This window comes from Protopterus annectens, chromosome 8.part0 (assembly GCF_019279795.1).
Source record: "Protopterus annectens isolate FY-2018-M chromosome 8.part0, PAN1.0, whole genome shotgun sequence".
Taxonomy (NCBI): domain Eukaryota; kingdom Metazoa; phylum Chordata; order Ceratodontiformes; family Protopteridae; genus Protopterus; species Protopterus annectens.
The window spans coordinates 527,824,594-527,851,817 of NC_056741.1; the positions used below are offsets into that span (position 1 = coordinate 527,824,594).

The 27,224-nt window shown below is 42.3% G+C and overlaps 1 protein-coding gene across 5 annotated transcripts in view; it reads left to right on the forward strand.

Moving 5' to 3' along the window:
• The window catches only part of MINDY1 (MINDY lysine 48 deubiquitinase 1), a 578,575-nt gene that overhangs the window by 124,101 nt on the left and 427,250 nt on the right, over positions 1-27,224 (forward strand). The gene's annotated exons all lie outside the window — the stretch shown is intronic.

A 27,224-nucleotide genomic window follows, 5' to 3' on the forward strand; every position in this document is an offset into this window, starting at 1 on the left:
TTTTTTTCTGAACAAGTGCTGAGATCAAAGAAACAGATTTGAGTGCTGAAACTAGAAAACTGGCTAGTTATAAGAAAAAAACAAGCTAGAAGGCTTCCCTCAAACACAGAAGGGCTTGGGGGCTCAGAAGCCTACAAATAGTCGGTACCACTTAACAAGAAAGGCAGGAAATAAGCTTAATTTTTTTTTTTTTCTATTTCCCAGATGCTCTCTTTGTACACAGTAGGAGTGCCTGAAATCAGAATATGATCTCACTGCACTCAGTTGAGTGAGCAAATGAGATGGGCCCAGAGGCAGGCTGAGGGGCAGGCAGTTTCAATGCCACTAAGATTAACACCAAAACAAAAACATGGCGGGTGGGTGGGAATAACTGAAGAGCAGAATAACTTCAGTTAAATATTCCTTCAACACTCCTTCATACACAGTTTAAATCAAATTAAATACTGTATTTTTTTTAAAAAAAAGTGCAGATAAAGGTACTTAAATTCTCTTATACGTCCAGTTGAATATAACCAAGTTCTTAGCTGGCCAAGCTGAGGTTTTAAAGCAGGAATTATTTCACATGCACCAGTTTAAATATGCAAGGACAGGAAATCAAAGAATGTGGCTACCCCCACACCTGTAATTACTAGCAAATAACAAAATTCAGCCAACACTAGCTTCAGTTCAAGTTACTGAAGAGCACAGTTGAGTGGCACACTGAGTTTGTGGGCTGTGTCATTTGGGTTGTGTTGGGGGGTGGAGGTTGCTTGCGTTTCTGCTTTGAAGGTCCCTGCTGCTTGGGTAGATTTTTTTTTTTTTTTTGAGAGCTTCCACGGATGTAGGTGTGTGTTTTGTGTTTCTGTGTGTGTGTTTTGGTGGTGTAGGTTTTGAGGGACTATGTGATGAGTGTGGTGCAAGTGTTTACCTTCTCTCTTGACTGTCTAGCCCAGTCTTGGGTGAAGAGAGCTTTGCTTCCAGTTTGGTTATATAAGTGCATCTCTCACAGGTTGTAGTGTTGGGTGGTAGGAGAAGAGGGTTGTCTGTGTACATGAGGCAATTGCTGCATTGCCCCAAGATGCCCAGATTCATCAGGTAGACATGAGAAAATACTGGGAGCTGACCCTTAGACATGCCTGGATAGGTGCTTATTTATTAAGTACTAAAAACTGTTTTCCTCTAGACAAGTGAGGAAAGTTGAGTGCTGTAGTAATTTGTAGCTTATTTAGTGGTTACAAGGAGTTCTGAACAAGTGCTGAGCTCAAAGAAACAGATTTGAGTGCTGAAACTAGAAAACTGGCTAGTTCTAAGAAACAAAATAAAGCTAGAAGGCTTCCCGCCAGCACAGAAAGGCGTGGGGGCTCAGAAGCTTACAAATAGTCCTGGATACAGCAAATCTGTATCTGGACTAGACAAATTATAGGAAAGGCAGGAAACAAGCTTAGAAAAAAATTTTTTTTTTTTTGGAAAGGGGAAAGGAGGAGCAGAAGCTAACCGGGTTGGCCTTCTCAAATGTTCTCCCTGGAATAGGTAGAATGAGGTAATGACACTAGACTGGGAGGAGTGTCCCAGATCAAATTTACAGTAGGGGTGGGCAACTGCAAAGCCACCGAGTATAACAGGGTACCAAAAGTGAGGGAGGGTGGGAAACAAAAATCAGAACAAACAAACCCAACCAGATGCTTAACAATTGTAGAAAATTCTACTTAATACCTCACACACAGTGAGTAAAATAAAAGTGCTGTAAATAACTCAGAAATAAGCAAAAAAACAGGATACTTTATGTTGTATATCTCAGATTCATTAGCTCAGAGCCCTTCCTCCGACTTTCACCGATTAGCTCAGTGTGAAATGGCAGAAATAGTCACAAGTTAACTTCTTAAGTAATAAAGTTGAAACCTGAAACAACTTTCAAAAAAGCTTGAAAGAACCAATGAGGTGCTTATTCCAAGGTGTAGTCCAGGCAACCCCAGTCAGCCAATGACCACAAACAGTTCACTCTCACTGAAATGCAATACTGGCCTTGGCTAAGCTATGATGATCTGGGACATGTGCTCAGACACACACAGCCTCTACTACCAAACATCTAGGCCCAAAACACAAGCCTGCATATGGGCAATGCTACACTGCCAACACTACTTGGGTAGAAAAAACTGCAGAAATGTTTAAACAGATAAAGGATCAAGGAGATGCTAGAGAATGCTTTTAAATGCAAGCAAGTTATATGATACTATAAAAATTCTGCTTAATACCTCACACACAGTGAGTAAAACAAAAGTGCTGTAAATAACTCAGAGATAAGCAAAAAACAGGATCCTTAATGTTATGTATCTCAGATTCGTTAGCTCAGAGCCCTTCTTCCGACTAGCTCAGTGTGTATTTTTCTTATACTATTGCCACAATTAGGAACTTGTTTCAGAGGAGAAAAAAAAGAAACCCCGGTAAAAATGTTATGATTTGTTATAGGTGGGTTTTCCTCAACTTACAGTTAGTTGTTCCTCCTTTGTTTTTTGCCTTAGAAAACACTTTCTTTGCAGACAGCCATTTAATCCAAGAAGGTCCAGTAAATTATATAATGTGCCCCAGTCCCACATATTCCACTTTAGTAACCCCAGGTTAGATCCTGCAGTAATTTCTATGTCATAAAATCAGCCTCGGCAAAACTACATACAGCAGCCAATCTTTATTCCTTCTGATAAGCTATGCAAAGCCATTGATAGGTTTGGGAAGAAGGTTTATCCTTCTGAACAGCGATTTGTTAGGCTTCTGTGTCTTAAGATTTGGCTGAATTACTTTGACAGTAGGAGACAGTTAATTGCTTAACTGCCTTTCTCAGATACTAAGGCATCTCTGAATTCCTGAGTTTCTTCTGTCTTGTGTAAATATTCTCCAAAATGTGCTTATGATATTGCTGATGCTGTTTCTAGAGCAGCTGCCAGTGGGACAGTAATGAAAATATTTGCCAGTCTACTTTCTTTGTATTTTCCTGAGGATATCAAAGCTGAGATCCTGAATGCTCATTTAGATAAATAGGTGTAATTTGATCATTTTTCTTTTGAGGTCCTTAAAAGGGTTGATGAAAGGTGGAAGTTAATTCAGGGGGTTACCCAGATTTTTCAACCATCATTGTCGGTTATGGTTCCTTTTTCACAAAACAAAGGTCGTATTCCCAGCTGGGCAGAGGCAAGCAAAATTTCAAAAAACAGTGGCAGGGAGGTTCAAAGAAGAAAGGAGGGTCCTAAAACCAAAGGCAATAGACGGACGGTGTGCCCTTTTATGTGATTATAAACTGTTTTCTTGTTAACTCTGCATTTAAAAAGCATTTATCACATTACATTTCTCAAAAATTTCAGGTGCTTTTTACATTTTTATCTGTTTGGTGTACCTTTTCAGTTTTCTTATTTTCAAAATCTTTGGCTTGAGTAAAAAAAATCTTTCCCAACCTAGGGTTTCAGATGAATGTAGGGAAATCTGTCATCCCGTTCACAGGATAGTGTTTTGGGGCTTCTCTTGGAGACATACTTCATGATGTTTTTTTCTTCCGTAGGACAGAGTGGAGTGTTACAAGGAGCAGTTTAATATTTTCCAACGAGGCATTGCATCTGTCAAGGAATATCTGAGAATGTTAGGTTTAATGGCCTTTGCCATTGTCATGATGCCTTTGGCCAGGCATCACTTGAGGAATATTCAGTGGTTTGTCATATTGATGTGGACCCAACACCACCATCCCCTTTCATTTCAAATTCTAGTATTGAGATTTGTGAAAAAGGAGATCCTTTAGTAAGTGAATCAATTGATTTTAATCCAGGTCTCCCTTTTTTCCTTCCAGTCCCTGCTCATTCCATAGCTATAGATGCATCAGATTTTGCTGGGAGACTGCATCCAAGGGGGGTGAAAATCTAGGGCCTCTAGAACAAGCAAAACAAATTAAATCCATAAACATCAAGTACAAGACACCTGTAATAATAGCTGTTTGAACTCAACCTTCTTTGGACTCCCAAGCCGTCTGCTAATAAACACAGTTAACTTCAAAGACATGTGGTTCATAAACGAAAAGAGGAGCCAGTTTAGTTTCCCTTTGCATCCTACCTGTGGTAGCATGAGAAATAAGAGAGAGTACAGACTTTCCTGCCAGGCTACCTGCATTTCATCTGCAAAATGTATTGCAGACAAGCTGAACAGGACCAAGGTAGATCTTCTCAAGTAGAAGTTGCACCCAAGTGGTCTTCCAGGAATTAGACCATCTTTGGGGTGCTCCTCAGGTAGATCTGTTTGCCCCCTGCCACAACAGATAGTTAAAGAAATTCTGCTCCAGGACTCCTTGCATACAGGCCCGGAAGACAGATACCTTTTTATTCCTATGGGTGGAAGTGTTTCTTTATGCATTTCCTCCCTTTCTTCTGTTAACCAGGTTTCTTCTCAATGTGCAGAAGGACTCTCCAAGGATAGTTGTGGTGATCCTCTTTTGGTCTAGGCATCTATGGTTGTCTTTCTTTTGAAAATGTGTAAGAGCAGTCTCCACAAGCTTCCTCACAGAATAGCATTGCACAAGATAGAGGTTATTTGGTACACCTTATCCTTCAATTACTTTGGTTGACAACATTGGTAATAGAATTTTTAGTGTTCTGAGGACATGCAGTAGGTATCAGTGGGTGCAAAAGAAACTAGCTACTGGAAATTGTGTATGGGTAAATGGAAATGGTTTTGTAGTTGGTGCCATGATGAGAACTAGAACCCTTTCAAGGTTCAGAATCCTTGGTTCTTAAATATTTCTGTGAGTGATTATCCCCTGGTCTTTTTTATTCTTCTACCAAGATTCATCTTTAGGCCATCTCTGCTTGGCTGCCCTCCTTTTTATCCTACGTCAAGTGAGACATTGTGTGGATGGAGTTTTACATATCCGTTCACCTAGAATGCAGTTAAGCTTCTTTATGATATCTTACTTTTGTACTGGGAAAAAATGTAAACTGGTTTTCTTTTCAACCTGTAAAGAAGGATATTGAAGTTCATATCTGGAAAATTTTATTCGACGTCTGCTTGATGAATGTTTCAGTTATAGGCCATTATGGTGAGTCATCCCCATTTCATCCTTCCCACAGGTAAAGGAATCATTCTCAAATAATACTCTATTTATACCTAAGGTTGTTTTAACATTAACACTGAGACAGGCAATTCATTTGTCAGATTTCTTCCTAGAAACTAAGAATGGAAAAAAAGGAATTTTGTAGAGTGGTTATTCATAGACAACTCTGATAGTATGTTGATAGGACCAAAAAACTTCAGGACTTATGATCAACTGTTTATTTCCTATGAATGTAAGACAGAAAGTGATGGTCACTCTAAAAAACAGAAAATTCTCAAATGGTTGTCTCGTGATATTGTTTTTGTTATTCTCACTGTAACAGGACACTTCAGGGAAAGTCGGGGCCCACTTCACCAAACGTCTGGTTACTTCTGTACCGTGGTGGAAAGGAGTGGAATCTAGAAATATACTACAGGCGGCAACTTGGTCATCTCTACACACCTTTTCCAAATACTGCAAACTAGATTTAGGTCCAGAGCACGTTTTGGTAGGACTGCTCTGCAGGAAAGCTTTAATCTGATATTGTTAATCCTCGTTCATTCCTTACATGTGGGTATCGGTTCCAACCTCGGAACCGAGACGGCCATCTTCCAAGCTCACATCAGCTACAAACTCTTGAACTAAAACTCTTGCCCAGAATTCCCCTCTCCCTGTTACCTCGGATTTCGTTTGCTGTGTCACCCTTCGGTCGTGTCAAGCTATATCTCTTGAGCAAAGTACAATTTTTTTCTTCATACTAAGTTCAAAAACAACCTTTTTTCACAGAAAAGTTATTGGATAGTTTTCTCTTACCTTATCGTATTTAGCGACTATCCTTTCTTGAATCTTTTCAATTCCTTTCCTTCTCTTTACCACGAGGTAATTTCTTTTTTTTACCATCGTTGGTAAACCCCCTTTCCTTCTTACCTTTGGGTAATTGTTGTATCATTGCTGGTATTTTTTCTGGGTTTCCTTCTTTCTTTCTGACATGGCAGATAAAAAAGGTAGTCCAGGATTTAAAAGATGTTCAGATTCTGGCCATAAATTACCTACTTCAGATGCACATTCCCCGTGTGTCTATTGCTTGGGTGTGCCTCATTTAACAGTTGACCCACCCTGCGGGATTTGTAAGAATTTCTCTAACAGGACATTGATTGAGAGAAAAAAATAAATTAATATTGAAGGGGCTACTTAAATCTCCTTTTTCAGAGGCTATTTCTGGGTCGGAGGCTTCAACCCCTCCAAGATCTCATAAGAAAAGGCGTGATGAACACATAAAGGCCAAGTCTCTTCCTTCGTCCCTTGCTGGGGACTCCCAGGAACCGAGACCCAAGAAAGCTAAGCTTTCCAGTTCGGATTTGACTTCTTTGGCTCCAGCGCTTTCGGTACCTAGACCTTCAGCACCGAGGCCATCTGCGCCATCTGTGACTTCGGCACCGACTAGAGTGCCCTTTTACCATATCAGTACCGAGGGGCTCCTCTGGTCAGACTTCTTTACCGGCATCGACTGCCCAGTCGATGCAGACTGTTACAATGTCGATGGATTTTTCAATGCCCATTGCCTTTTTGGCTCCAACAACTTGCCCGGCACAGACTACCCTCTCAGCACCAGCCATTCAGTTATCGGCACTGATTTTTCCGGTTCCAGTCTTGGTGCCGACAACCACTTTGGTACCGACCTTATTGTCGGTGCAGACCATGACTTCGGCACCGATTTCCTCGATGCAGACACCTGTAGTTCAGACCTTTACAGCCTCGTTGTTTTCAGTGCAGACCTCCGAGGTGGGTACCGAGCTTGCTCAGTCTTCGGATAGACCTGACGACTCCTCAGCCATGTCCGTGAAATCCACTAGAAGCCTCTCTGAACATGACGTGTTGCGTCCTGTGGATCAAGTGCTTTTGGCCAGAGGTATCCTGCCCCCCAGGACTTATCCTTCCTCGGGAGGTGATCACCCTTTACCAAAGACCCCCTACTTATTCTCCTCCTTCATTGCCTTTGAAGCCCCTTGATATAGCACAGTCTTCCCCCCTCTATGGTTCCCTTTATGGACCTTACTAAGGAGCTGCAGTTGCCTTTGTGGCAGGAGAGTTTTGCTACAACCCAGGATGTCATCTGTGGCATACATAATTTGGTGTTTCACATAATTTGGTGTTTCACAGCCATCCAGGGACTCAGAGTCGGCAGCCTGAGCCACTTAGGAGAAGGGGTGACTCCTGTCCTGGGCAACTCACCCCTCTTCAGGTGGACCGGCCTTCCAGCTAATGGAGAAGGCTCTGGCATCGGCTGACGATCCTGCGCTATCACTCTCCCCGCCCTCTTCTGGACCTCAATGTACACAAATCACTTCTGGTGGACACCGGGTGCTGGGGCCTCTGGATATACTCCCACAGGAGATCCCTTGTACGCTGTCTTCTCCAGCTTCTCCCTCTGAGGAAGTTCATCAAAAGAGTTCGTGCAAGAGGAAGCACATGGACTCCACAGAGGAGTCCTTTACTGAAGACACAGACTTTGATGATGGGGAAGGGTCCCCTCGCTCACCCTCTGAGGTATCCTTTGATGATATTCTTGAAATTCTTAAACAGAGAGGTGACTGGCAGCCCTCGAACCTGACCTCTGAAGAGTCTGTGTTCCTGCAGGCCTTTTGCGCCCGACCCCTTACCTCCTGGGTTACTTCACCTGCTGAAGAACTGGTCCGGCTCATCATGCAGCATGCGTGGAAGGCTCCTGACACAGTTGAGGCCATTCCCCAGAGGCCAGATAAAATTTTGTCCCCTCCTGCTACTGATCCCCATTGGCCCAAAGGTCTTCCTGTAGATGCTTTGGTGGTGGCGGCTGCAACTAAAATGGACCTGGCAGAAGAAGAAAGCCAGACTGTCCATCCACTCAACAGAGTCCTGGGCTCTGGACAGACTAGGGAAGCATACGTTTGCATCAGCGACCTTTGCAATCCGGTCCCTGAACTATATGGCATACTTTACCAGGCTTCAAAGAGATTTAAATTCTGAGCTCTCTGAAATTTTTGCTAGAGCTGTGTCTGATGAGGTCCGTGACAAAGTGGCCTCTCAGCTAGCCACTATTGAATCGATATTGATCTCCTCCACATGCCTGATATCTCACACATCAGAAGGGGCAGCTAGAGTGACGTTCAGGCATTGTTCTGAGACAACACACCTGGATGCACTTGTGTAATTTCGCGGAACCCTTCAAGGCTTCCTTTCTCAATCCTCCCATCAAAGCCTCTTCACTGTTTAGACCCAAGGTTAAAAGCACACCGGCCAGATGTGAACAGGATGGTAAGACCCTTCCTGCCGTGGGTGTCCGTTATTCTTCCCCTCTGTGGGATTTCTCCAGAAACCAGAAGAGTGGGAAGATATAGTACAAAAAGTCTCAGGGTCCTTTCCGTGACACACAGGCCGAGTTCTCCCCTAGAGGCAGAGGGGGAAACTCAGAGGGAAGACTCCCTTTTCGGGGCGGGGGGGTCCGCATAACCATGGTTCCAGAGACACTTTCCCTGGCCAATCCTACCAGCGCTCCTGAAGAGCGGCCCAACTGCTGTCCTCTGTAAGTGGTTGGGGGTCGTTTCTCTGTGTACCCTTCTGCCCGGCTAACCATCACCACCGATTCTTGGTTACAAAGAATTATAACCAGTGGTTATCATATTCCCCTTCGACCTTTGTCCCGCTTCCCTAACAAACTTGCCCAACGTTCCACCCAGTCAAAGGGAAGAAGCAGCTTTAGAGATTTCAAAGCTGCTAAGAAAGAGTCATCCAAATAGTCCCTCCAGACCAGATAGGATCAGGATTCTACTCAAGACTATTTTTGGTGCCAAAGAAAACCGGGGACTGGAGTCCAATTTTGAATCTCAGCGTATTGAACAAGTTTGTAAAAGTACAAAAATTCCGGATGGTCACAATACAGTCTATCCTTCCGCTTTTGGAAAAAGATGATTGGATGTGCTCAATAGATCTTCAAGATGCGTACTGCCACATAAAAGTGGACAGGCCATCAAGAAGATTCCTTCACTTCTGTGTGGGAGCCAGTCACTACCAGTTCAGAGTACTGCCCTTCGGACTCTCTACAGCCCCCAGAGTATTCACAAAGTGCATGGCAGTGGTCACAGCTCACTTGTGACTACAAGGATTCCAGGTGATGTTCTTCGTGTTTCACTGTTGCAGTCATAACTGTTGGGTGCTCCTGCCGGCAGGCAGCCCGAGGTCGGCCAGAATCCCAAAGTCTGGGTCCGGCGTCGGCTGTATAAGCTAGTATCCTGACGTCAGGACGCCTTGGTACATAGCCCTCAGCCAACGCCATCTTCCCCAGTCTTTCTTGCCGTGTGGTGGAAAGCAGCTCGCAAAACGTTGGTTGGCGATTTTCGAACAGCGTATTTGGTTGTTGTCGGTCCGAAGTTGTTACTTCTCTTCTCAAAGCTAAGTACCCCGTTGGGAATCTTTTCTTGTTCCTCCGATGTCAGAAAAAGTTAATAATTGTATAAGCGTGTGGGAAACAAATACCTCATAAAGATTTCCACTCTTACTGTCTACCTTGCTTAGGCCCTGACCACGGCGTTTCTTGTTGTCGGTTCTGTGCCAGGTTCAACTCTCGTACTATCAAGCGCAGATGCGATTGGGCTTTAAATTATTTTGGCAGACGCTTCAATTATAGAATGTCGTCGGACACTACCGGAGTTCAAAAGAAGCACAAAGACAGGCCTTCGAGGTCCAAACAGGACTCGTTGCAGCTGGAGCCAGCGTCCGGTTCGGCTGTCGTCAGTGAGGCGCTTTTGCAGCCCCTGTCGTCCGCCACTTCTGAACCGATGGCGATACGGACTCCCATGGGGAGCCATCGAGGCCCACTATTTTAACTGCTGCAGGACCTTCGGACGTCGCTCCTTCAGATGGGTCCGGAACCGCTGTGCAGGTACCGGCTTCTGAGGGGTTTTCAGGCCTACTCACATCACTATTTCAAAGGCAAAGGCAAAGACAAAGACTCCTACTAAGTCTAAAGTTCCAGCTCAAGCTGCTTCTGAATCCACTCCCAAGACACAAAACAATTATTGAGGATGGCTGAAGATTGCTTACAATGATTAGGGGTTCTCACCCCTCCTGAAAAAGGCCTCGACAGGATGTTACTCTGGATTCCTCTGACCAGGCTTCTGTATCTTCTGTTTCTTCCTCTGATCAGGACTATTCCTTTCCCCTTATGAGGATTGGATGCTGAGGATTCTTTGCCCTCGGCCTCTCCGCCTGAGGATTTTTCTTTTGGGGAAACCTTGCATGAGATGAGGGAACATTTTTATTGGGAAGGACAGGAATATTCTGCTTCCAAAAGAGGCTTAGAGAATTTCTTCTTCTTCCTCAGCATAGGCCTTTAGCTATCCCTCCTGTCTTGGACATTGTAGATGATGCTTTTTCGAGGCTAATTTGAATCCTGATTCCATGCCTCCTGCTCCTTCTAAGCCTGATAGATTTTATAGGGTTCCTGACTCTCATTTATTTTTATTTAAAACCCTTCTGCAGATCCTGAAACTATTTCTCAGGGCTCTAAGGCTGCTAAGGTTGCTACTTCTAAAATCCTATTCCCTCTGAGAAGGATTCTCGTGCTTTAGACAGGTGGGGAAAAAGGTATATACTTCTGCTACCCTGTCTGTAAGGGCTTTAAATTGCCAGTTTCATATGTTTAAATATCAGCAATTTCTTTTGTCTGTTTTAAAGCAAAGCTTGCTTCCCTTCCTTCTTGTGCAGAGGATAAGGAACTTCAGGATGTTTTGCATGCTACTGAACAGGTTAACAAGCATAGCTTACATTGTGGTTTTGATGCTTTGGATGCTTCCTGCAGGGCTGCTGCCTCTGGTACTGTGATTAGGAGACATGCCTGGCTTCGTGAACAAAGTTTACCTGAACAGGTTAAGGCTAAGTTATTAGATGCCCCTGTTCAACAGGATGTTCTTTTGGTTCTAAGGCTGAGGAAGTTATTAAAAGATGGAAGAAAAGGCAAAGTCCATGCAGACTGTAAAAGATTTCTTGCAGGTTCAGCCTCCTAGATTTTCCAGGAATTGGCCCTCAAAATTGGTCCTTTCCCGTCTGAGAGGCCTCAAAGGGAAGATATAGGCGCTCAGAGGTCGTGGTCAAGGCCAGACTTCTTACAGATCTAGACAATGGACTGCTTCTTCACCTAGGAGGGAGAAGACAGATCCCAATCTCAAAGAAAGCAAACTCAATGACTCTCTCGGTTGGGCTTCAGGACCCCTTTACCTGGGCGCCTCTCGGAGGAAAACTGTCTCTTTTACAGAAATTGGACTCATATTACCCAGGACAGATGGGTATTGGGCGTGATTTTAAAAGGTTACAAGTTCCACTTTCACACTTTGCCAAGGACTCACGGTTGGCCAGATCTGCCAAAACTGCAATGGTCAGAGGCCTTAACTCAAGTGGATGCTCTTCTGGCCATGAGAGCCATAGAGCCTGTTCCACTCGGAAATGGGAAAAGGGTTTTATTCAAGGCTGTTTCTGGTTCCCAGAAAACAAAACTCATGGAGACCTATTCTGGACCTTTCTGTGTTAAACACCTTTTGGAAATTCCAAAGTTCAAGATGCTTACTGTGCAACAGCTAATTCCAATGCTCTCTCAGGGCCTGGATGGTGACATTGGACTTAAAGGAAGCCTATTTGCATATCCCTATCAGACAAGAGCAGGAAATTCCTCAGGTTCAAGGCAGGTTGAGGCACTTTCAATTCTCTGTTCTGCCCTTTGGTTTATCTACTGCCCAGAGTCTTCACCAAGTGCCTGGCACCAGTAGTGGCTTACTGCAGACTTCAGGGGATCCAGATTTACCCCTATTTGGACGACTGCCTTATTCAGGCAGACAGCAAAGATCTTCTGCTTCAACATCTGGACTTTGTTCAACGTCTTCTCCTACTACTGGGATTCTCAGTGAACATAAAAAAGTCACATTTGATCCCTTCTCAACAAATGGTATTCTTGGGAGTCCTCTTAAATACAACCTTACAAAGGGCCTACCTCACTCCAGAAAAACAAACTCAGCTGGCTTCTACTTTCAACACCTTGGCAACTCTATCTCAGCTCACTGCAAGGAAATTCCTGCAGGCTCTGGGCTACATGGCTTCCTGCATTCTGTTGATTCCAAACGCAAGGCTTCACATGAGAAAGCTTCAATGGTATCTGAAAAGTGTATGGTCACAGCACTACCACGATCTGGATATTCTGATTCCTCTGATCCCCTGCCTCCAGAAGGAGTTCCTCTGGTGGTCCAGGGCATGCACGTTAAACGAAGGAAAACCTTTTCGCTCCTCAGCCTACTCAAATCCTAACCACGGACGCCTCGGATTATGCTTGGGGAGCACACTTTCTAGACAATTGCCAGCAGGGAACCTGGACAAAGGACCATCTTCACTGGCACATCAATCTGAAGGAAATGTTGGCAGTTCAAAATGCCCTGTTAGCCTTCAAAAACCTTTTACAACCAGGGCCTCTGCTAATTCGCACAGACAACACCACGGTCATGTGGTACATCAACAAGCAGGGGGGTTCTCATTCATACCTCCTTTGCAGACTAGCTATGGGTTTATGGGACACAGCTCTAAATTTGAATCTGCATCTCCAGGCTCAATTCATTCCAGGAAACAGAATCTCTTAGCAGACAGCCTGAGCAGAAACATTTCAGATCCTCACGAATGGATGCTAGACACCAACTTGTTCAACAGGATTACTGCAGTTTGGGGATGTCCCCAGATAGATCTGTTTGCATCCCATCTCAATCATCAACTGCCTCGCTTTTGCACCAGGTCCTTCCACAAAACAGCATGGAGAGTGGATGCCCTGTCCTTCAGCTGGAGAAGCCTGTCAGCATATGCCCTTCCTCCTCTTCCTCTACTGCCTCGGGTACTACTGAAGATAAAGCAGGACAAGCCCAAGTTCCTCATCTTGATTGCTCCAAATTGTCCTCGACAGTTTTGGTATCCAACCTTAAAGCTCCTGTTCTCGGGGCCTCCTTGGATTCTTCCACTGAACCCTTCGCTTCTGTCCCAGCATCAGGGTCAGTTACTACATTCAATCTCAAGACCCTTTGCTTGGCAGCTTGGCTCTTCAAAGGAATTTGATTTCCTCTAGTCTTCCCAAACAAGTTTTGGATGTTCTTTTGGAAGCTAGACGGCCTAGCACTAGGAAATCTTATGCCTCTAAATGGAAGAGGTTTTCTATTTGGATGCAGGACCGAGGCTTTGATCCTCAGGTTCCTGATCTCTCCTCTATTTTGCTTTACCTTTTGGAACTTTTATCTAAAGGACTTTCCTTTTCTTCCATTAAGATTCATGCTTCTGCTATCTCTGCATTTCAGTTCTGATCCTCCTGTTTTTCACATCCTTTGGTGAAGCAGTTCTTGAGAGGGGCTAAAAATTTGCGGCCTCCAAGGACCCCTCCTGTCCCTGCCTGGGATCTTAATTATGTTTTAGAAAAACTTACTTTGCCTCCTTTTGAGCCTGCTGCATCTTCAGATATTAAGTTCCTATCCTGGAAGACTGTTCTTTTGTTAGCATTGACCTCTGCCAGAAGGGTCTCAGAGTTGCAAGCTCTCATGGCTGTGGAACCATACCTTATTTTTCATCAGGACAGAGTATCCTTGAGGACCAATTTTACTTTCATGCCTAAGGTGATTTCGAAAGTGGCTTTGAATCAGACAATTCACCTTCCTACTTTCTTTCCAAATCCTCAAAATAAAGGGGAAAGGATTTTGCATTCATTGGATGTGCACAGACAGTTACGATTTTACTTGGACAAGACTAAAGATTTCAGAAAGTCTAACCAATTGTTTATTTCCTTTGCTTCCAGTTCTCTTGGAAAACCTATTTCTAAACAAACTATTTCCAAATGGATTGCTTATGGAATCAGATTTTGTTACACTCATCATGGGAAACAGTTTCCAGGGACCATTAGAAGTCATTCTACTAGAGCAGCTGCTACTTCTACTGCTTTCCTCAGAGGAGTCCCTACCAAGGATATCTTGGAAGCTGCCACTTGGAGTTCTGTGCATACTTTCTCCAAGCACTACAATCTCCCCTTGTTTTCTAAGTCTAGGGCAGGCTTTGCCTCTGCTGTCTTGCAGGGTATTCTTGCCTCCCCTTCTTCTATCTAAAGCCTCCTCCTCTCTACACTGCTTTGGGATTCCACCCTACAGTTATGACTGCAACAGTGAAACACGAAGAACATAGTACAGTTGTGTACACCTACCATAAATGTAGATGTTCGAGTGTCTTCACTGTTGCAGTCGTTCCCTCCCTCCTATCCCCTCTTTCTCTCTTATTTGTGGTGTATTTGTGTTTCCTTGTTGGATTCATTTTTGATTTGTTGGGGACTTCTGACATCTAGGGCAAGAAGGGCTGGAGAAGATGGCGTCGGCTGAGGGCTATGTACCAAGGCGTCCTGACGTCAGGATACTAGCTTATACAGCCGACGCCGGACCCAGACTTTGGGATTCTGGCCGACCTCGGGCTGCCTGCCGGCAGGAGCACCCAACAGTTATGACTGCAACAGTGAAGACACTCGAACATCTACATTTATGGTAGGTGTACACAACTGTACTTCTCCATACCTAGACGACTGGCTCATCTCCGCCCCCACCAGACATCTGTTAGAAGAAGCCATGGCGCATACTCTCTCCTCTCTGCAGAAAGGCTAGGCATAATCATAAACTGGCAAAAATCCAATCTCACCCCATCTCAGCCCACAGAATTCATAAGAGCATCTTGAATACAAATAATTGCAGTGCATCCATTCCAGAGCACAGAATTCTAAGGATAAAGCAACAACTGATCCCAATCCTTTCAAGGGAGAAATCCACAGCTCACTTTGTTCTACAGTTGTTGGGTTCCATGGCAGCCTCCATCACCATTGTCCCCCTGGCCAGGTTTCACATGAGGCTTCTACAATGGCTACTGCTCACCCAATGGTATCACTTTCAGTATCCTCTTTCAGCCAAGATTCGGGTAACTCACAGGTGCAAACAGGATTTAAATTGGTGGATGGCCCACAACCCGTCACAGTGGTCTCTCCCCTTTTCCCCCCAACAGCCCAAGGCCACAACGACCACAGATGCCTCCCTGATGGGGTGGGGGGGCTATGTCAGGGACAGACAGTCCAAGGTACTTGGTCCAAAATGGAGGCCCATCTGCATATAAATGTTCTAGAGCTGAGGGCAAGTGCTTCTGGCGTTGCAAGCATTCCATCCCCTGCTGCCATCTGGGACTATTGTGATACAATCAGACAACATGACGGTGGTCTGGTACATCAATAAACAGGGCGGAATAAATTGGACCCACTCTGTCGAGAGGCCATGAAGATATGGTATTGGGTAATGGCTACCAACCCTTTTCTTCTAGCAACACACATTCCCGAGAGTTCCAGCGTGATAGCAGACAGACTCAGCAGGTGTATACTACAACCTCATGAGTGGTCCCTGAATCCCTTGATAGCGGCGGAGATTTTCAACCATTGGGGTCTTCCTTGCTGCGATCTCTCTGCGTCCCTGACCAACTACAAATGCAGCAACTGTTTTGCCCTGATTCCCCCTCCGGGACAGTCACCCAGGAACGCTCTAGTCCACGATTGGCCCTCGGATCTACTTTATGCATTTCCACCTCTCCCCCTCATTCCCCAGTTTCTGAAGAAAACCTGCTGGTTGAAGAGCAAAGTAATCCTCATTGTACCATATTGGCCTCGTCAAATTTGTTTCCCCTTCCTTTGGCCTCACCTGCTAGATCAACCCCGGGGTTGGATGGAGAATCCACGGTTGATCTCCCATCTGCAGAATCTGATTCACCCCAACTTGAACAGCCTGAAGCTCCCAGCTTGGCTCCTCCAATTCCCTTGATTGCCAGGCAGAATTATCTTTCTTTACCAGGATGTGACATTCTTATTGCATCTCATAAGTCTTCCACCAGAATTGCACATCTCAGCAAGTGGAAAAGATTTACTTTTTGGCTGAAGGAAAAGCAGGTAAATCCTTTTTCAGCACCAGTGTCGATAGTACCTGTAGTATCTAGCCACCCTATTTCAATCCGGTCTGTCTGCCTCTACCATTAGAGTTCATTTGGTTGCAATATCTAATTTCCATGATGGTGTCCAAGACTCCTCTCTTTTGTCACACAAATTATGCAAGACTTTCATAAAAGGCGTGAATCATCTAAAACCCCCTTTTAGAGAACCTACTCAACCATGGGACCTGTCATTAGTCCTACAAGCTTTAACAATGCCACCTTTCGAACCAGCTTCTTCTTGTGACCTCAAATATTTGTTATGGAAAACCTTGTTTTTGGTTGCCATTACTTCTGCCAGACCTATCTCTGAGCTTCAAGCCTTATGCATCAAGAGTCCATATTTGATTTTTTATAGAGATAGTGTAATTAAGAACTAATGCTTCCTTTCTGCCAAAAGTGATCTCTAAAATGTCCATTAATCAAACCATTGAATTGCCAGTTTTCGTCCCCAATCATTCAAACAAAGGAGAGTATTGCCTACATACTCTAGATATTCACAGGCAAATTCGCTTCTACTTGAACAGGATTAAGGCCTCTCATAAATCAGACCAGTTATTTTTGGGCTATTCTGGACCTAGATTAGGATGTGCTGTTGCCAAGGTCACATTGGCTAAATAGTTGAAAGACTGTTTGACCTTCATTTATAGACAACGTAATATTCCATTGCCTACTACCATAAAGGCTCATTCTACAAGGTCGGTGGCAACTTTTGCTGCCTTCCATGCCAGAGCTTTACATGACATTTGTGCAGCTGTAACTTGGGCTACCCCCTCAAACCTTCATCAATCATTACAAATTGGATTTGGCCTCCAGGGGAAGAGCATATTTTGGCTCTGGTGCTCAGGAATGTCCTTCCATGAGAGCCTCCCAGGAATAAAGGTAGCTGGGGACTCTGTCCCACATGTAAGGAATGAATGAGGATTAACAATATCAGATAAAGAAGTTATGTCTTACCATAACTTTCCATCTGTATTGTTGATCCTCATTCAGTCATTACGACCCTCCCTCCTTCCCCCTCCTGTGGCTTCTAGTGGATCTCACCATCCAGTTCTATTGGGTCATTTGACCAGAGGTAGCCTCTACCTTCCTTTGACTTGCAAACTCAATTTGAGGTAACAGGAAGAGGGGAATTCTGGGTAATATTTTTAGCTCGAGAGTTTGTAGCTGACGCCAGCTTGGTTCCGAGGTCAGAACCGATACCCACACGTAATGACTGAACGAGGATCAACAATACAGATGGAACGTTATGGTAAGACATAACTTATTTTTCCGATCCTTTCTCCTCCTCCTTTTTCTCTCTAAGATCTGGTATTCGTCCCATAATCCTTAAGCTACTGTGACTGTGATTGAATGATGAATATAGAACAGTTGTGTAAGTAAACTTAATACTGTAAACTGCAAATGATCAATACTACAATTCAGGTATAGTCAGATTTATTAGATACAACAAACACATCAAAACAAAAACCAGGTTTATTTTGCAAAGCTTTCAAGTCAAACACCCTTTCTTAATGCATCATAAAAATAAGTGATACATACATTTTAAATAGGAACATCATTAAATCACATCAGCCAGCTAACCTATCACACGTTCCCCCCCCCAACCTTCTAGTAAAATACTATACTTAATTACATTCCAAACATAACTCTACTAAATTTCCTTCTATTCTTTTATTATTACTAAATTTTGTTTTGCTTTTTTATTAAAATGGGTTTTATACTAACCACACTGTTAAGATCTGGTATATAATCTGCCGTAACTTTACAAACCACTCGTATGCTCTTATTTCCAGAATATTGTTCAAGTCTCCACCTCTAATACCTATAGTTACAATATCTATCACTCTAAATTTAAAATAATGCCTAGGGCCATTGTCCATTTTATGCTTATTCAAAGTAGGTGTTTGACCCAAAAGATTTGCAGAATAAACTTGTTTTTTGTTTTCACGTGGTTTGTTTTAGCGAATAAGTAAACTTAATAACAGTAGATGCTTGATTAGATTACTGTTGCAACAGCTGCAACCCACTCAATCCCACTTTGTTTTACTATGCTTCTCTAAGGGTATGAGATTTTTATTACTGCTCCTATTTGGCAGTGCTGTGGTATCCTTCTACTGAGGAAATAAAGCTCTGAAGTTTTGGTGTCCTAGCCGCTGACTTTATACTGCTTCCCTTGAGCTGTATAATGGCCAGAGCTTGTGGAAGATGCCCTAAAGTTTTGAAAACTGGCTGGCTGGCCCCATCCTTGTCACAGCATCCCATATAGATTAGGCTACTGCAACAATGATCTAGTCAAACATTTACTATTATAGTAAGTTTTTTTACACAACTTTATTTTCTGAGTTTTTTTCAGCTGTTTGATTTTGGCTTTTGCATTTCTATAGGTAGTTTATTTGGTCACCTTCATTGGCTCCTTATTGAAGTAGATACATTTTCTTAGTCTTTTTGAAAATCTGCTAGACCTTTTATGAGGGAAGTCTTTCTTCTTTGGCTTCTGGTTAGGGATCCCCTTTTCTTTGTTTATATTTTGAATTGCTAAATCTGCACCACCTTTTGCCCCTGACCTTTCTGTAGAGCTCTGTTTTCTTTCATGGAAAATTGGTTTTAGGCTTGCAATTCCTTCTACTAGGCGGGTTTCATTATTGCACAGTACTGCTCATCTTGCCTAACTGCTGTTGTAACTAGGTTTTCTATGTGGGCGCTGTTCCTCTGTTTGGGTAACTAACATTTGTGTCTTCCTTTTAACATCATATCAGTAGTTGTAGTTTATTATGTAAATAGTTATATGAAGTCTTGATTCTGCTCATGTACATTTCCAAATCCTCTTACTGTCATCCGTCTAACCTTATGCTACTAAATCATGACAAGTTAGATGTAGTACATTTCTCTAATATCTAACCTACTTTTGATCCTTGCATAATACTTTTTAGAACACATTACATATATTTTCACTGTGTTTTTAAATGTATTACATAATCATTGTCAACTTTGTCGCTATTTTATGCAATTTTTTTATACATATTTGTATTTTTATGCACTACATCATAATTATCCTGTGTGTACCAAAGTATAATTAATGCTTTGGAGCTTTTCTTCCTGACCTGTGCTGACCATCAAAGTAAACAAACTGGCAGAAAATGTTAGCTAGCTAGTTTGTGGATGCATGCATTTAGCATTCCATCTTCTTTATTAAATTAGTGCGCATCCTGTAGTTTGAGCCATTCCATTCATCTATTCCTCTTCTTACTGGAGTGCTTCAACCCTGGTGAAAATTTGTTGCACATTGTGGATGTGCATATGTAGTAAAGATACTCCACAAAGATTAGTACATCCATTTTAAAATACTTTCAACTGCTTGTGACCTTTGTTAATTGGAAAGCAAGCAGGAAGGTCACCATTTAGCATCTGTCCATATGATTAGCCAGTTTGTACACTCTTCTGCTTTTAAAATAAAAATGAAAAGTGCTCCCAAAAGGGTTTTGTACTATAGTGGTGTCCATAGTTAATGCTGTTTTTAGAAATTTTCTCTTGAATGGTATTCTTGCAGCTTCAACTTATTCTTTGGTACATAACCAAGCATTTAGATAGTTTCACTTTTGCAGCCTTAGCTTTATTAGATGTTCATCATTTTGATCCACTGCTGAAGTAGTTTTACTGATCTGGATTATATACTGCATAGAATATATCCAGAGCTTAATGGGGCACTTTCCACATACCCAGTTTGTTGAGAGCTTGAGCAGAGTTGAAAAAAACCCATGGTTTGCGCATCAAACCCTTCAGAGCGCCTGTTTGGCAAGGTTTCAATGACCCAACTGTCAGCTTGCATTTCTCCATTGCTAGGCAGTTAAGTTTCTTTCCTTGAAAAGAAAAAAATTCCACATTTTAAATTTACAGAAACATAACTTTTTTTCCCTGTGAAATTAGTTATTTTAATCTAGGTAAAAGTGTTTTATTGGACTGTCGCATGACTTAGTCACGTAAAAGTGAAGTGTGACTTTTCTAAACTTTTGAATTTATTTTTGATCGTCTATTTAAAAGTTTTGTTAAATTACTTGTATGGTGGGGTAAGTGTATGCAGTGCATTCAGGGCGTTTTGGTGAAATAAATACTTGCAGTACAGCTGTTGCTTTCTTTCTTACCTGGTCTTCACTCATCAATGTCAGCTTCACTATGGAACACTTAATAGTTCTTTTGTTATTCCTTACTCCTGTCTCCAGCCACAAAAAGAAGAACGTTTCAGACAGCATTTCCCCGTCAGCAAGCTACAAATTTGCCTCAGTATCTGATAGATGACTTTACTGTGGCCATTTCTGATTCCTCAGACCATTTGTCTTTTGCCTTTGCTTCCACTGGTGTAGTCCATTCAGCAACCATGGATCAGGGGTTAGACACATCCACTGAGGCTGTTGGAGTGCGCTTGGCAGGCAATGGAGAACCATTCTTGCTGGCCTGTGAAGGAGTAGGATTGGGGAATGCCTCTCTGCCTAGTTGGACTAGGATGCCTGTTGGCAGGGGTGATGTGCCTATCAGAAGTCTGCCTGCCTCTATGGAAATTTCCTCTTAAAAAGAAGCAGAAAGTTAAAAACTTACCATCCCCTGTCTCATTTGCTTTAGACAAGAATGTTTTATTGGTCTTCACTCAGGACTTGGTACAGGTTCCTGAACTTTCTCATTCTGCCTTTGCTGGTAGAAGAGAAAAAGAATTCTTCATTTTCTTATGTATAATGAACAGGGAAATGATTTTATGGGGAATAACTTCTGCTTTTTCTCCAAAGGTGTCTTATTCTAACGAGAGGGTGTCTTCTGATAGTTCATTAGAAGAATTTTCTTTTCTGAAACCATTTCTAGAATGAAGGAGTTGTTCCAGTAGGAACATAATGATATTCCAGTATCCTTGAAAAATAATTTTGATTTATTGTAAGTGAAATTTCCTGAAACTACTTCTACCCCTCCTGAATTTCCCAGCATTGGATCATGTTTTTAATCACAGTCTGTAATTAAAGGTTGTTTAATGTCTGATGAAGTCCAATTGGTTTTGGACGAAAACGCTTTGTTACTGTGTTGTTAGAAGTGCGTTAATGTTAAAGTCTGTGGAGTTTGGAACATTCATTAAAACCTTTCGAAAAAGAATATACGGATTTTTCGGCATTCTTTGGCTTACTGCACTTCATTTTTTGGTTTACAGTCTGTAATTTGTCTGATAGCCATCCTACTGCCCCCAAAAAGCAGATTATTCTCTAATCCCAGGTCTGATCTGCAGTGATTTCCTTGGCAAGTCTTGCTGTTAAACATTTGGTAAATGCTAATCCCTTCCCCTCTGATAAGGATGGGAAAGCATTTGCTAGGTCTGGGGAAAGTGTATAATTCTGCCACACTTATTTTAGAATTCTTAATAGTCACACTTGCATGTTAAAGTTTGCTTACATTATAGTCACTTTTCCTTCTTCAGAGGGAAAATCTATGAATACTCTTAATTGCTTTTGTGTCTCAAGTGACCAAGTGTTATTGAAAGTGCCTTATGTTTCAGCTGTTGCCTGTTCCAGAGCAGCTGCTGCTGGAACTGTTATAAGAGGTTTTGCATGGTTAGGTACTCAAAATCTACCTCTGGATGTTAAAGTAAAATTTTCCATTCCCCTTTGGGTACAGAGGTTGTTTTTGGACCATATGTTGCTGAACTTTTGAAAGTGTGGTGAAAGAGGGAAAGTGATTCAGGGGGGTGCTCAAAGATTTTTTTAGACTTCTTTTTCTAAGGCTGTTAAAAGGTTTTACACCTACTTCTGCAAAATAAGCAGTCACACCAAGTTTCTAGCAAGCAGGCATACAAAGGCAAATGGGAATGGATTCCAAAAAGAATGGAGGAAACCCCCCTCAGAAACAAGGACAGTCCAACAAGTCTGAATGTTTATCTGCATGGGGTAACACCCTCTTCTCACCTGGCAAGCCTTTAAGCCTTCCCCAAGATGGGTTTTGAGAGTGATGCATCAGGGATACTGATGGCAGTGGGAACCCGCCCTCCATTTCAGGGGACTCCTCCTTATCCACTAAATCAGACTTCTTTTTATTTTCCCTCCTGTCATTCAGCATCTGCTGACTCAAGAGTAATAGAAGCTGTCCCACTTTCTCCTGTGGAAGTTGTGTTTTTTTTTCAGGAATGTTTCTGGTACTAAAGAAAGCAACCTCTTGGACACCTGTCTTAGATCGTTTCTTTCTAAACCAGTTTGTGAAAGTCCTAAAGTTCATATTTTAAAATGATATCCCTTCATGACCTTTTACCTCTGTTTCCTCCTTTTAAGATTCTTGGAGAATATTCAAAAGTCTTGTTTGACTCCTCCTCACAGGATTATTTCCCCTGGGGTGTCTCCTGAATACATCAGTTCAAAGACTCTTTTCTTTCACAGGAAAAAGTATATTAATATCTAGATCTATTCTTGAGTTTTTCTGCTCTGTATACCATGTCAGTAGGAGAATTGTTCAGGACACTAGGATTCATAGCATCCATGATTGTTGCGATTCCTTTAACTAAACTGCACATGGGAATGATGCTGTGGTACTCAAAATCTGTATGGTTCCAATATCAACATCTCCTGACTTTCCATATTCCAGTTTGGAGATTTGTAAAAAGGAAACTGCTTTTGGTGGAGAGACCAGTTTTATTTGAATCCAAGTCTGCCATTTTCCCTTCCAGCTCCAGCACAGTTCATAATTCCAGAAACCTCAGACTTTATTTTTGGGGTGGTATGCATGGGGATAAAAGCACAAGTCTTTGGAAGAAAAAGAACAGACTGAACACACACACAAAGTAGATGTGGGCAGTCATAAATGCACTCTGCTCTCTGTCCGTTACCTGTGGTTTCTCATAAGTGATTACACTGATGTGGTACTAAACGAGGATGATCTAGATGCAGATTAACCTGGGATATAGCAGTTCAGCAGTCTCACTCTACAGGTATCTTAACATACCATCGGCGCAAAATGTTGTGGTAGACATGCCGAGCAGGACTAGGGCATGCCTTCACAAATTAAAAATCAATCTGAGGGCTTCAAGGATGTTCTCCATCTGTGGGGAATACCTCAAGTAGGTCTTTTCACACCAAAAGTAACAGCATTCTATTCCAAGTCTCCTTGCAGACAGGCCTGGAAAACAAATGAATTTTCATTTCCTTGGATGTGAATGTCCTTGTATGCTTTTCCACCCTTTTCACTGGTTACAGGGTACTTTTCCACCCTTTTCACTAGTTACAGGGTACTTCTGAAGATTCAGAAAGACTCCCCAAAGATTGTTGTGGTGACTTTCTTCTGGCCTAGGCATCAATGTTTTTTTTGTCCGGGGGGCAATTACCCCAAGCTTTCTCACAGATTGAATTTAATCACACAAGATCAGAGGTGATGGATGCATCCTGACCCCAAACAACTGCAACTGACTGGCTGAATGATAAGATCTTGATACCTTTTAGGCACCTGTTTTCTGAGGACATGCAGCAGGTATTAATTGAGGCAAGAAAGCCTGATGCAAGAAAATGTTGTATTAGTAAATGAAAAAGGTTTTTCTAGTTGATGCCAGCAGAAGAACTAGCACCCATTCAGGGCTAGTGTTTCTCTGGTTTTACAGTGTTTGTGTAAGTTACACTATCCTGTAGCTTGTTTTACTCTTGTATCAATGTTAATTTGTTGTCCATTTCAATATGTCTGCCATGGACTACCCCTCTTTCAATGCAGTGTTATGTGAAAAGTTTTTAAAGGGGGTTTTACTTAAGAAGTCTCCCAGAAACACAGTGTCTCCTCCTTGGGATCTTAATCCTGTAAAAGAGAAACTAACACTCGTTCCATTTGAACTAACCCATCTGGCTAACTTGAAGTGCTCTATAAGGAAAACAGTTTTGCTGATTGTTTTGACTTCTGTAAGAAGAGTATCTGAGTTACAAGCTCTTGTTTTGGGTCAACTTTGTCTTAGCTTCCACAGAGATAGGGTTTCTCTGAGAAGTGATCCTTCTTTTATGCCTTAAATGGTATCCAAGTTTATCTTAAGCCAGTCTGTTTATCTCGCTGTTTTCTTTCCAGAACCTAAAACTGAAGGAGAAAGGATATTTCATACCTTGGGTGTCCACATGTATTTCTGGTGTTATCTTGACTAATCAAAATCTTTTAGAACTTTTGATCAGTTAATTTCTATAAAGATAACAAGGGAAAGCCTGTGGCATAGCACACTATTTTCAAAATGATTGCCTGAGGCTATCACCTTTTTTTTCCAACACAACAAAACTATTCCAGGCAGGGTCAAGACTCACTCCTCCAGGGCCTTGGCTTCATCTTTGGTTGTTGGAAAGTGTTGGATTCTAGAAGTATTGTAGAAGCAGCAAATTGCTTCTCTGTGTATACTTTTACAAAGTTGGCTGTGCTCATGCTGACTAGGCGCATGGAAGGTGCCCTGAAGCTGTGTAAGCTGTCTGTCATGTCCCATGCAGTATGTAACCCATATAGCTAAGGCTACTGTACAGTGACCATTTGAAATTCCACTGTTAAGGGTAAGTTTACTTGTACAACTGTACTGTACTTATAAAACCATTTAGCTCATTTGATGCACTGACAAACTGGTGCTCAGCCAAAACATGCTTTTACATAATCTTTATTGACTTATTACTTATGAGACAAGCAGTCATATATTTATGCAAGTGAAAACAAACCATATTGACATATTCTCAGTTACAAGCATTGTACGTTACATATAATCTTCTGTACACATTGTCATTCCATTACATAGCTCAGTCAATTCCTGCCTTCCCTTAAACCTCATTCCTCCTCCAAAACATTATTCTGCATGTAATGTTCCCACAATTCCCATTTATTTCAATGTAATCTGCTCTTAACCTTTTCTAAAGACCCCACTTCCAGTTCTTTTGTCTCTCTTACTAAATTCACTACTTCACTACCTCAAATAGGTTGGTTTAGGCTTTGATTTCCATTTTCTAGCAGTTGCATTTTTGGCAGCCACCACCATTAAACATAGCAAGGCCTTACTATAGCTAGACCATTCAGATCCTGTATCCCAGCTCAAAGAATCATTTTCTTAGTTACACCAATGGTCTCACCCAGTATTTCTGATGGCATTCTTGAGGAATTTTTAAAAGTCTGCCAACTCATTAGTCCTAAAAAATATGTTCCCAGTTACCTTTTTGTCCCTATCATTTCTCCAGCATTTACATTCTACTGGAGGACGAATTCTTTGGAGTTTGCTTGGGGTATAAAAATGCTTATGCAAACATATCCAAGCAAAAATCCCAAATCTTCAAGACCTTCTTGCATATTTGGGAGTCCTACATATATCCCCATTGTTTCCTTGTGAACTGCTCATCTAGTCTCTCTCCCCTTCAATTTTCTAATTTCTTCCGATTGATTTTATATAGTTATCATTGGATATTTCATATAATTTTCCCTTTTTTACAGCAGCTTCTGATGTTCTTCGTGTTTCACTGTTGCAGTCATCACATTTGGGTTATCTGCTTGCAGTTGTCCTCAGTTGGCCTGATTATCAAAGTCTTGTGTCCTGTGTTGGTTGCTGTCTCCTCTTCTGTGATGTCAAGTAGTCAGGGGTATAAAGCATGCAGCCGACGACATTACATCAGTCTTTCTTGCTGTGTGCTGCCCGAAGCAGAAGCAATTCACAAGTGCTGGTCGGCCGACTCCTGAAATTTTTGTTTTCAAGTTTCAAAACCGAAGTCTTCAACTAAAGCTAAGTACCCCGTTGGGGAAAGTTTTTTTCTTGCTCTTTGCCGATGTCAGTAAAAGTTAATAATTGCATTTCTTGTGGAAAGCAAATAACCTCATAAAGATTTTAATTCGTACTGTATTCCTTGCCTAGGCCTTGACCACGACGTACCTCGCTGTCGGTTTTGTGCCTTATTTAACCAACAATCTGTCGTCTGTATATTTACGCTTCTAAATATTTTGGTGCTCTGTTCAATTATCCAGATATGTCTTTCGTAAGCCATCCGACTACTGACATTCCTAAAAAATGCAAAGATAAAGACATGCCACCGCCTAGGTCCAAAGCTGCCGACGATGCTTCTCCTAAGCCAGTCGCCAGTTTGCAGGTACTCAGTGAGGCGCTTTCGCAGCCCCTGACACCCGCTACGTCATATTCGCAGGCCTGTACTGAGACCCATTCGGAGTCCGGTATGCCATGAGATGCTTCAACTGTGGAACCTGCTGATGTCTCTACCTTGGATGTGTCCGGAGCCGCTATGCAGGCACCAGCTTCTGAGGGTGTATTCAGGCCTACTGACTTGCATATTAAACCGATGCCACCTTCTTCTTTAAGGTCTAAAACTCGAACCATGCCTAGAAAACCAATGCCCAGACTGCATGCTCAGGCCTTTATGCCTAAAAAACAAATAAGAATAGCTGAAGACCTTACTACTTTAATCCGGGGAAGCCAACCATCCCCTTCTAAGAGACCTAGGACTGAATTTGCTTATGATTCTTTGACCAGGATTCTGAAATTTCTGTTTCTTCTGAAGATCAGGATTTACCCTTATTTACCTATGAGGATTTTGATGCAGATGACTCTATTCCCTCTGCTTCCCCTCCAGAGGATTTCTCTTTTGGTGAAACCTTGCATACTCTTAGGGAGCATTTCCACTGGTAAAGCCAGGATTACTCTGATTCTAAAAAGAGGCTTTGGGATTTCTTACTCCTGCCTCAACACAGGTCTTTAGCTATCCCTCCTGTACTAGACATTGTTGATGCCTTTTCAGAATCTAGTTTGGCCCCTGATTCTTTACCTCTTGCTCCCAGAAAACCTGATAGATATTACAGGGTTCCTGACTCTCACAAGTTCCTTTTTAAAAATCCTACTGCAGATCCTGAGACCATGTCACAGGGACCCAATGGCATTAAGGCCAAAAATCCTACCCCTTCTGATAGAGACTCCAGGGCGCTGGATAGATGGGGTAAGAAGGGGTATACACTTATGCAACCTTGGCCATTAGGGCCTTAAACTGTCAGTTTCATATGTTAAAGTATCAGCAACATATTATTGGATTGCTTAAACAAAAAATGATGATGATTCCTGACTGTGCTGAAAATAAAGATTTACAGCATTTAATACATTCTGCTGAACAGGTTGGAAAACATACTT